Source organism: Patagioenas fasciata, unplaced genomic scaffold (genome assembly GCF_037038585.1).
Source record: "Patagioenas fasciata isolate bPatFas1 unplaced genomic scaffold, bPatFas1.hap1 Unplaced_5, whole genome shotgun sequence".
NCBI lineage: Eukaryota > Metazoa > Chordata > Aves > Columbiformes > Columbidae > Patagioenas > Patagioenas fasciata.
Genome location: NW_027288767.1, coordinates 2,169,492 through 2,178,842, shown reverse-complemented (window position 1 = coordinate 2,178,842; position 9,351 = coordinate 2,169,492). Strand labels below are relative to the sequence as shown.

Below are 9,351 nucleotides of genomic sequence, written 5' to 3'. Positions count from 1 at the left end.
GGTCCCAGCTGATCTCTCTGCAGGAGTCGGGGTTGTAAATTTTTCCCCTCTTCTTTTCCTGCGTGTTCACCCCAACAGCTGCTGGACATGTTCGGGAGCCTTTTGGAGCGACCGGTAGTCGCTGCAGATGCTGCTGGCAAATACTCCGTCCTCATCAGCATGTTCAGCAGGGCCCTGGACCACGCCAGGCTGATCTACTCCCGGCACATCCAGGCAGAGCTGAAGCTCGGTAGGTAGAACGTGCTGAGTAACATGGGTTTTACAGGGAGTTTGATTGAGATTAATTTGGGGGGGAAATGATTTATTTTTCTAAGGAACCCAAAACTTTACAAATTGCAGATGTTTTCAGCCTCTGTAGCTCCTAGTGGCAATGGAAATGCCTGGGAAAGCTCTGTTCTTAGTATTAAAGCAAATAATTGGTTAGGAGTAAAAATACCCTTTTTCAAATGTGTATGCGTGATATGTGACTGGGAATGGAGACACATGCTGAGCTTTTCTCCCAGCGAGGCTGTGACAGGAGGTTTCTCTCCACATTTGTGTGCTGCCTCCAACACCCCATGGGACCTGCAAACCCACTCATGTGCTCCTCAGAATGAATTTATTTTGTTTCCCTTACAATGCTTAAAATGCAAAGTATGCGAGTGGGACTTTGTAACCAAGGGTTTAATCAGCCTTTTCCAAGTTTATTATTCCCCGTGACTGTTGGCACAGGGGGGAATGGGTGGATTTCTATCAGATTATGAGGATTCAAGTGTGTCATTTTGAACAATAACCTATTTACTTGCCTCAGAAAGATCATACTGGAACGAGACAAGTCCTGGACTGGAGAGAATCATGGAGAGAATCATTTGCTGTGAATTTGTGGTTATTGTTCTGTGGCTGTTAGATAAGGCGGACAGAAGTAACTCCTGGTCAGAAATCCCTATGTCAGTGTTTGTGAGGGGCGGGGAATGTGTCCCAGGCAAGGGACACCTCACATCAGCTCAGGTTTGGACATAGTCTGGGCTTCTCGTTCGATCTCAGCTCCTTATTCAAGATCCAGAGGCACTCGCCTTGGTCACAGACCTACATCAGTGTGGCAGATGTTGGATTTAAGGAAGGAAGCTGGGAAATCAGAGCAGTTTTCTGCAAATGAGGTTCTGTTGTTGCATCTTTGGGGTTACAAGTGCAGTGTTCAGTCAAATGCTGTTCCAATGTGCCCTCCCCAGGATCCCCCCTGTGCACAAGAACATGCCGCCGGTGGCTGGAGCGCTGCGCTGGGCGCAGGAGCTGCGAGCGCGAATCCAGGTGCCGTTTGATCACTGCAGGCACATCCCACATCTGTGCGTGTCTGTTCCAGCTAAGTTGCTTTATGACCACCTTGCTATCTTCTCTGTAATCAATCTGATTTTCTTTCTGTGGTGAACATTATCCCATGGTTATAGCTGAAATAATTCTTAGTCAAAGAGGTGTGAAGTGGTTGCACTGGTGCTTTTCAGCTTCCTTGTGATCATTATTTTTTTAAGAAACTCATTAACTGGATTTGTTTTGAAGCGATTAAGAGGCACAGTGGGCTATTCAGCTTTCAGACATAGTTCCCGGGTTGCAATTGAAAGAGGTATCAGAACCTTTCCTGCTGCAATCCCACTCAGCATGTTCTCCAGGACCTCCTCAGCTGCAAGTCCTGGTTCTGGCATCATCCAAACTGTGAATAGCAGAGAAGTGCTGGGCTGGACTCAGCTGAGATGGGTCGATGGAGCTGGGTTTGCATGTTGGGGAGCAGACGAGCATTTTGTTGGGCAGAAGAAAACTTTCTCAGCGTTAAACAAAGGAGCCATCTCCCAAGATCAAGGAAAGAAACCAATGCTGGTATATTTATCACCCAAATGCTTGTTATAACGGATGGTGTCAGGGAAGTATGGCCTCATACTCACAGCTGGCACCACATGAGACAACATTTAAGAGCTCTGTAAGCAAGGCAGTGTTGGACTTATGACAACTGAGGATGTTCTAGGGACTGCACCTGGTAGCTCACAGGAATGGCTTCACGTGTGCTGGTCAGGATTCTGTGTAAATGGATCCGCTTTTTTAATGTACTTGACCAAAATAACTTGACCGTCACTGTACCATGTTTGTAACCTTCTCTCACTGTATCTTGCCATTAAGTGTCTTTAAGTGCACAGTTATTCTGCAGCAGCAAAGACATTGGTGCAATGAAACAAACTCTTGGGCTGTTCCCAGCACAGAGCCCAAGTTATCATGTCTGATTTGAACCTAAATGGCAAATTTTTGTCCACCATGAAGGACCCAGATCTGCATTTCACACTGATTTTCTGTCCTCTGTTTAGAGTAGTTAATAACATGCTCTGCAACGGTGGTGACATGATGCTGTTGAAAGGGAAAAAGGATTAAAAAGGAGAAGCAAAAGTGGTTTTGCTGGGATTTACTTGGATTTGCTCAGAGGACTTGTTTACTTCCAGCAGGTTTCTCAGCACTTGCCCAGCGGTGACTGCTCAGGCGCTCCTTTTTTCCAGCTTTTGGTTAAGTTAATTCAAGTTTTGTCAATATGTCCTCCAAAATCAACAACCATCTTGAGGAAAACTTGGATATTGTAGATGAAACAGTGGGGAAAAGACAGCATGATAAGAATTCCTCTGGCCTGCTGTTCCCTGGGCTGTACAGCCCTGGCAGCGTGGCCAGGGCTCTGCCTCCCGCACTCTGGGACACCTTTGCTCTTCGGTTTGAGGGGCATGAATTGGGCACCGCCAAGAGCTCCATCTGCCGGGAGCCACACTCTGCTTCTTTCTGTGCCTCTTTGACCTCAGAAAGTGGTGGCTGGTGAGCAGAGGTTGCCCTGCTCTGTGCAAACACCGGAGCATTGAGTATGTTACGGAGACCAGTGTTCCTCCAGCAGCTCTGGGCCCTTGTTCTTCCCCCAGGACGTGGTTCTCATTTGCCAGTTGCCATGCAAACACCCGCAAAAGGGCGCACTGGGGCTTGGAGAGCTTTTGTGCAGTGAAATGGTTTTGGGCGATACGGTGGGGTTGGAATGTAAGATCCCCAGCCAGGCTCTGCCTGCAAGGTGGTGGGTGGTTTTGGGAAGGGGTAAATAGAGACTGCAGCCTCACAGGGCTGAATGTAACGCTGAGCTTGTCTGTTGTGCCACCAGCTGCTTGGACTCTGCTGAAGGAAGAAGGGTGATAGAGAAGTATGAAGAAATGATCCAGCTGCTCGACAGGTAAGTGGTGGCTCAGGCATGACTGTAACTATATGAAAAAAAGCCAAACCTTATAGAATCATAGAATTGTTTTGGTTGGAAGAGACCCTCATGTCCATCCATTAACACAACCCTGGCACTGCCCCGTGTCCCTGAGAACCTCGTCTCCACGTCTGTCCACCCCTCCAGGGATGATGACTCCAGCACTGCCCTCGCAGCCTGTTCCAATGCCCGACAGCCCTTTGGGGAAGAAATGTTTCCTACTATCCAGTCTGAACCTCCCCTGGTGCAACTTGAGGCCATTTCCTTCTCCTTCTCTAAACCACCTTTCAGCACATTTTCAAGCCCAGGGCCTGAGAATGTCTCTTTCTAAGCCAGAAGGAGTTTTGTGATGAGAGAGGAGGAGGAATCCTTTGCTACACACCACAGTCTTTCTGTGATATCTTGAAATGAGAAGTTTGCATGGGAGGGACAGGGGCTGTGCAGCCCAGCAGAAATGTTGGAACGAGATTCTTTTGGATGTAGGAGATGCTGTGGTAGAAAACCTGAGCTGACCAGAAGTCTCAATCCACTTGTGCCCATTCACAGTGTACTTACCGTGGCTGTAATGTGTGTATTCCACAAGTGGGAGTGGGATTCGTTGCACCTCACTTAATATCTTAATGTTTGATGCTAAAACTGAACTGATTGCTCTGAGCTTTTGAATGTTTGTCCCCAAATTTGAATCCTCTGCTAAGAATGGTACTTGGGGGATCTTTGTTTTCCTGACTTGATGCTGTCACTGGTTTTCAGGTGTTTGTCTTTGAAGCCAAGATCTTTATGGAGGTGGTGTGGGTGGGTTTTAAATATTCCTTGATGTTCTTCAGCCCTCAGAAGTGGACTTGGCTTTTATTTGGTTCTATGTCTTGGTGTGCGGGCTTGGCAGCTACGTGGTGGATGTTTTAATTTGTTTGTTTGTTTTTCGGCAGGTATCAGGAGAAGCTCTATGCAGACTGGTCCCAGACAGTCTCTGAAAAATCACAGTACAACCTTACTCAACCGCTTATCCGGCGAGATCCAGAAACCAAACTGATCACAGTTAATTTTGATCCCCAGGTAAGAACCAGCTTTCCTGTCTGCCGGAGGGCACGTCTCCAAGCTGTGCCCCACCGTGCATGGCAAGTCTGGTGGGATCGCTACTAGATCTGTTCTGCTGAGGTCCCTGGAGCATCTGTTATGGGTGACATGAATTAACCATCCCCTTTGTGGGCTCTGTCTCCTGGTAAAATATCAGGATTACAGTTTAAGCAGCGCAGATTGTAATTAAAGCCAGAAAGTCTGTGAGTAGCCAGATGTTAACTGGTGTCAACATCTCCAGAGCAGGTTGGTTTGACGCTGGTGTGGGGAGCGTAGGAGCATCATCCTACAGACGTGGGTTCGTGTTATGTTTACCTGAAATCTGAGCTTCCTGAAAGGGTATAAAAATCCCAGGAAAGGTTTGTTTTGTTACTTCAGTGTTGTGGCTGTTGGATTTCCTTAATTGTGGTGCAGGAGGCTTCCAGTAGGTCTCTGTTCCCTAGGGCTGCCCTCTCCAGCACAGGGAGGCCTGACCATCCCCCTGCCCAAAGCAGAGGCAGGGTCCAAGCCAGCAGAGTGCAGAGGTGGATTCAAAGGTTCTGGGGCCTGATGAGAGCTGGGGCCTCTCAAATGTGAAATGCCATTTGCTGCGGAGGTGCTGAATCTCAGGGGCCTGGGAAAACATCAAACACTTCCCCCTTTCCCTGGGACTTGCTGCTGTTAGAGAAAAGTGTTGAGGTTCCAGAGCTCATTCCAGCTTGGCTCTCAGACAAAGGATTTGTCCAGCTCCTTGGAATCTCCTTGCTAAGGTGGGAAGCAAATGGCCCCAGGGGATGTTTTCCACCCTTCCCCCTGGTGCCAGGGTTTGGAGCCTGTGACGTGCTGAGCATGTTCTCAGCTCCAGTCTCTGAGTGCTTCTGCGCTGCTCTCAGCTTTCCATACTGAGGACTGCCTCATGTCCTCAGGTGCCTGCTTAGCAGCCCCTTCATGCCCTTCAGAGCAGATAGGAGCACCTCATTTTGCCTAAAGGGAGGATGTATTTGCAACCCTTCAACATTAAAGAATCTTCCAGAGCTCACCTTCCATGGAGGAGAGGGAAAGAGGGTAAGACATCCTTGACACCATGGTGGGGATGTCTCAGACATTCCAGTGCATAAAAGGGAGGGGAGTTTGGTTCTATCTCACTTGGCCTCCTGCTCCCTCAATCCCCTGCTTTTCCCTTCCTCCCATCCCATCCTCTTCCATCCACCTCCTCAAACTGCTCCCTTCACCCTTCTGCGCTCCGTCTTTCTTTCCTCTTCTTGTCATTGTGGACATAGTCACTTTAGTATTGTAGATACTCCTCACCCCTGCCATTGCCCATACAATATACTGAATTTCTGTCACCCAGCCAAAATGTGCAGTTTCAGGAGCATTTTCCCTCTCACAAGCCACTAAACTGAGCAAAGATTTTTTTTTTTTGTCTTAGAAGTGATATATTGCGTTGGAAGACCTTGCTGCTCCGTTTGTTGCAGGGACTCACTTCTACTTGGGTTTATAGTTTAATAACCCACTCAATCCCGTTCCATCACAACTCAAAGATGCTTTTGGTTGTGCCTCCTCCTGCAGGCACAGTATTGCTGAAAGACTGTATTGATGAGGATAGCTGAGAAGACCAGAGATCATCATGGCTTTTAGAGGCTGCACAGGGTTTGCTGGCTGGGTAGTTAACAGAGCTAGATGTCTTTGATTGGGAAGCAAATCAGAGGCAAAGATCAATGGGAGGGAGATGGTCTGGACTAGGAGGTGTCCAGGCCCTTCTCAGAGCGTACTGCTTTGTGAATAAAACAGCAGGAACCCCCTAAGATCCCCAGAATTGACGGGAGGGTGTCTACCAGGTGAATGGGGAGGATTGTCTCACATTCAGCTCTCTGCCTTGTTTCTGCAGCTGGTGTCGGTGCTGAGGGAGCTGAGCTACCTGTCTGGCAGCCGGCTGGGAGCCATCCCACCCACGGCAGCAGAAATCTATTCCTCCAAGGAGTCATACCGGCAGCTGGCGGCCAACTTGGAGCTGATGGTGAACAGATACAACAAGGTCCTGAAGACAGTCCTGGAGGTCGAATACCCTCTCATACAGGAGCAGCTGTGGGATATTAACTTGAAGCTGAAGAAGGCAGAAGAAACACTCAACTGGAAGATGGAGGGTGAGCTAGCTCTGTGTTAGGGCAAAAGAGGCCGTACAGGATTTCACAGAATCCCAGACTGGTGAGGGCTGAAGAGACCTCTGGAGATCTCCCAGTCCAACCCCCCTGCTCACGCAGGGTCACAGAGCAGATCACACAGGTGGGTCCAGGCGGGTTTCAATGTCTCAGAGAAGGAGACTCCACACCCGCTCTGGGCAGCCTGGGCCAGGCTCTGGCACCTCCCAGCAAACAAGTTTCTGCTCATGTTCAGATGGAGCCTCCTGTGTTTCAGTCTGTGCCCGTTGCCCCTCGCCCTGGCGTTGGGCACCACTGAACAGAGTCTGGTCCATCCTCTGACACCCACCCTGAGATATTGATCCCATTGATCAGATCCCTCTCAGCTTCTCTTCTCCAGCTCAACAGCCCCAGCTCTCTCAGCCTTTCCTCAGAAGAAAAATGCTCTAGACCCCTCAGCATCTTGGTAGCCACCGCTGGGCTCTCCCCAGTAATTCCTTGTCCTTCTTAAACTGGGGTGCCCAGAACTGGACACACCACTCAGATGGGGCCTCACGAGTGCAGAGCAGAGGGGGAGGATTCACCTCCCTCGACCTGCTGGCCACACTCCTACTCACGCAGCCCAGGTACCATCAACCTTCTTGGCCACAGGGCACATTGCTCATGGTTAACCTGCTCACTTGGGTCTCATCAGATTCCTCCCATGTCCCCAGCCTCCATCACCTGGTTCCCAGTGACAGTTCACAGCAGGGCAGGGGACTCTCCAGCAGAGCCAGCACTGGGGAGACAAAGGGCAGCCCCCAGCCTGCCTGCTCCTTCCCATCTTACCTTGATCTGCTTGGGCTGGGGACAGGATCCTGATCCCTTCAGCTTCCCTCTGGGCTTTTGGGGAAGAGAGGCTGCCCTGTAAGCAGTGATGCTGAGGAAACGGCAAGATTGGGGTTTGTGAGAGCTGGCAAGGCTGGGGTTGAAGAGTCTGCTCCCTGCCCGTGCCAGCCCAAGTGACCCACTGTGTGGTCATGTCCCTGTGTCCCCAAGGCACTGCTTTCTCCCTGAGTTGTGCAGGGACTGGGACCCCTTGGCCCAGCCATCTGGCTTGGGACAGACTTCTCCCGGTGGGGGCCAGGGCCACCTCGTTATCCTTTCCAGCCAGATGAAATACTGTGGTTAGTGGTGAGGTTTGTGCACCGTGACTTTGGGATGATTTAACCAGTGTTCTTGCTTGATCAGTTTTAACTGCAAAGCAGAATGGAGGAAGACAATTTGTTTCCTCTTGGTGAAAGCAAACTGCTCGCTGTTGGAATATATATTTCTGTCATCAGGCTTGTGGTATGAACAGGAACAAGTGTCCTCCCTTGGGAACTTGCAAAGCAGAATTCCTCATGCTGAAAAACTCTTTCTCCATTGCACAACAAAGATGAAGGGACTTTCCTGCAGATGAAGTTCCCTGAATCTAAATGCAGCCCTCGCTGGTACCTTGGGCTGTCACAGCCTGTGTTTGTGGGGCTGTGGGTCCCTGCTCTAGTGACAGTGGCAGGAACACTCAGCCTGTTGTCCTTGTTCTCTCTCTGGTAGCAGATTAAATCTGGGTACGGGAAAGGGGGAAGTGTCAGACGTCCCCACGGTGCTGGTGCTCCTGGCAGAAAACAGAGGCTGCAGCTGTACCATGGATTGTTGGGGTAGGAGGGAGCTAGAAGTGACTCTTTTGGTTGAGGTGGTAAGTCTCTTGTGTTAATGATGGGTGAGAAATACATGAAACCGTGGGGGAAAAGTCTTATGGAGAGTGCACAAGAGCTTGGCCATGCAGCTCTGAAAAAAAGTAGTCAATCATCTCATTTTTTACCAGGTGTCTGGGATCACATCTCCATGGTGATGGATGATGTCCATGACCTCGAGCAGAGGATACAGAAAGCCAAAAACAATGTTGAGGAGATCCAGACCATCGTGGGATCGTGGGCGTCGCCCATATTTGTGAGAAGAGATTGTAAAAGAGAATCGCTGCTGAGCCTGGAGGACTGTCAGGACCGCCTGGAACGGCGTTACAGCCTTGTCCGAGAGTCAGGGCAGAGGATTCATCTGCTGGTGAAGGTGAGGGGGGACCTTCTCCAGGGGTTTGTTGACTCTTCATAGGCTCTGGGTGTCTCTCCGCTCTGGTGAAAATGTCCAGAGCTGCTTCACCTTAAAATTAACTCCCTTAACTCATTTGAAAAACTTACCTGTTGTTGATTAAGGAATACTTTGATGGGTGAGCTGGTACAGCTGAGTGTGCGGGGCTGCTGACCAGGCACCGAGTTTGGAGCAGGAGCGGGAGCCGATGCAGCCCAGTCTGGCTCCCAGTCCTGGTTCTTGTGAAGCCACTAGAGGGGAGTCGTGCATCAGGCTTTGGGATCCTGCTCAGAGGAAAAACTCCTCCGAAATATTCACCTTAAAATGGAGAGGCAGCTGGCTGTGGCTGACCTTTCTGCTTTAGGCTTGTTGTTCCTCTGTGGGAGCAGGAGGTGACGCTGTCAGTCCAGGGAGAAGCTGAGTAACAAGAAAAAAGCTGCTGTCTGAACCCTGGGTTTTTTCCAGTGGCTTTGCCAGAGCTGAGAGTCCTCTTTGCAGAGCAGGAGAAAGCCCAGATCTCTGCGCCTCACCTGCCCAGAGGTTTTAGCGTGTCAGGGACAGCACCTTGGCTGGAAGGCAGATGGATTTTAGGTCCAGCCCACTCCTGAGGGTCACCATCTGGCCTTGGACTCTGGAGAGACTGGGCTGACCCTCCCTGGGACACTGAGCCCTTGTTGCTCACCTTACTTCACTGTCTGCACTCAGCCTTGGGCTTCTGACCCACTTCTGTACCCTCTGAACCCACGGCGAGGATTTTACTATGCCCACGTTGTCCTGCTGCTACAGCTGTGACAGGCTCAACCACCTCCAGCTACA

At 50.1% G+C, this 9,351-nt stretch overlaps 1 pseudogene; it reads left to right on the top strand.

Annotated features, from left to right (window-relative positions):
* The first annotated feature begins 82 nt into the window (after window positions 1-82).
* Window positions 83-9,351, top strand: part of LOC139826876 (dynein axonemal heavy chain 9-like) — a 57,760-nt pseudogene continuing 48,491 nt past the window's right edge.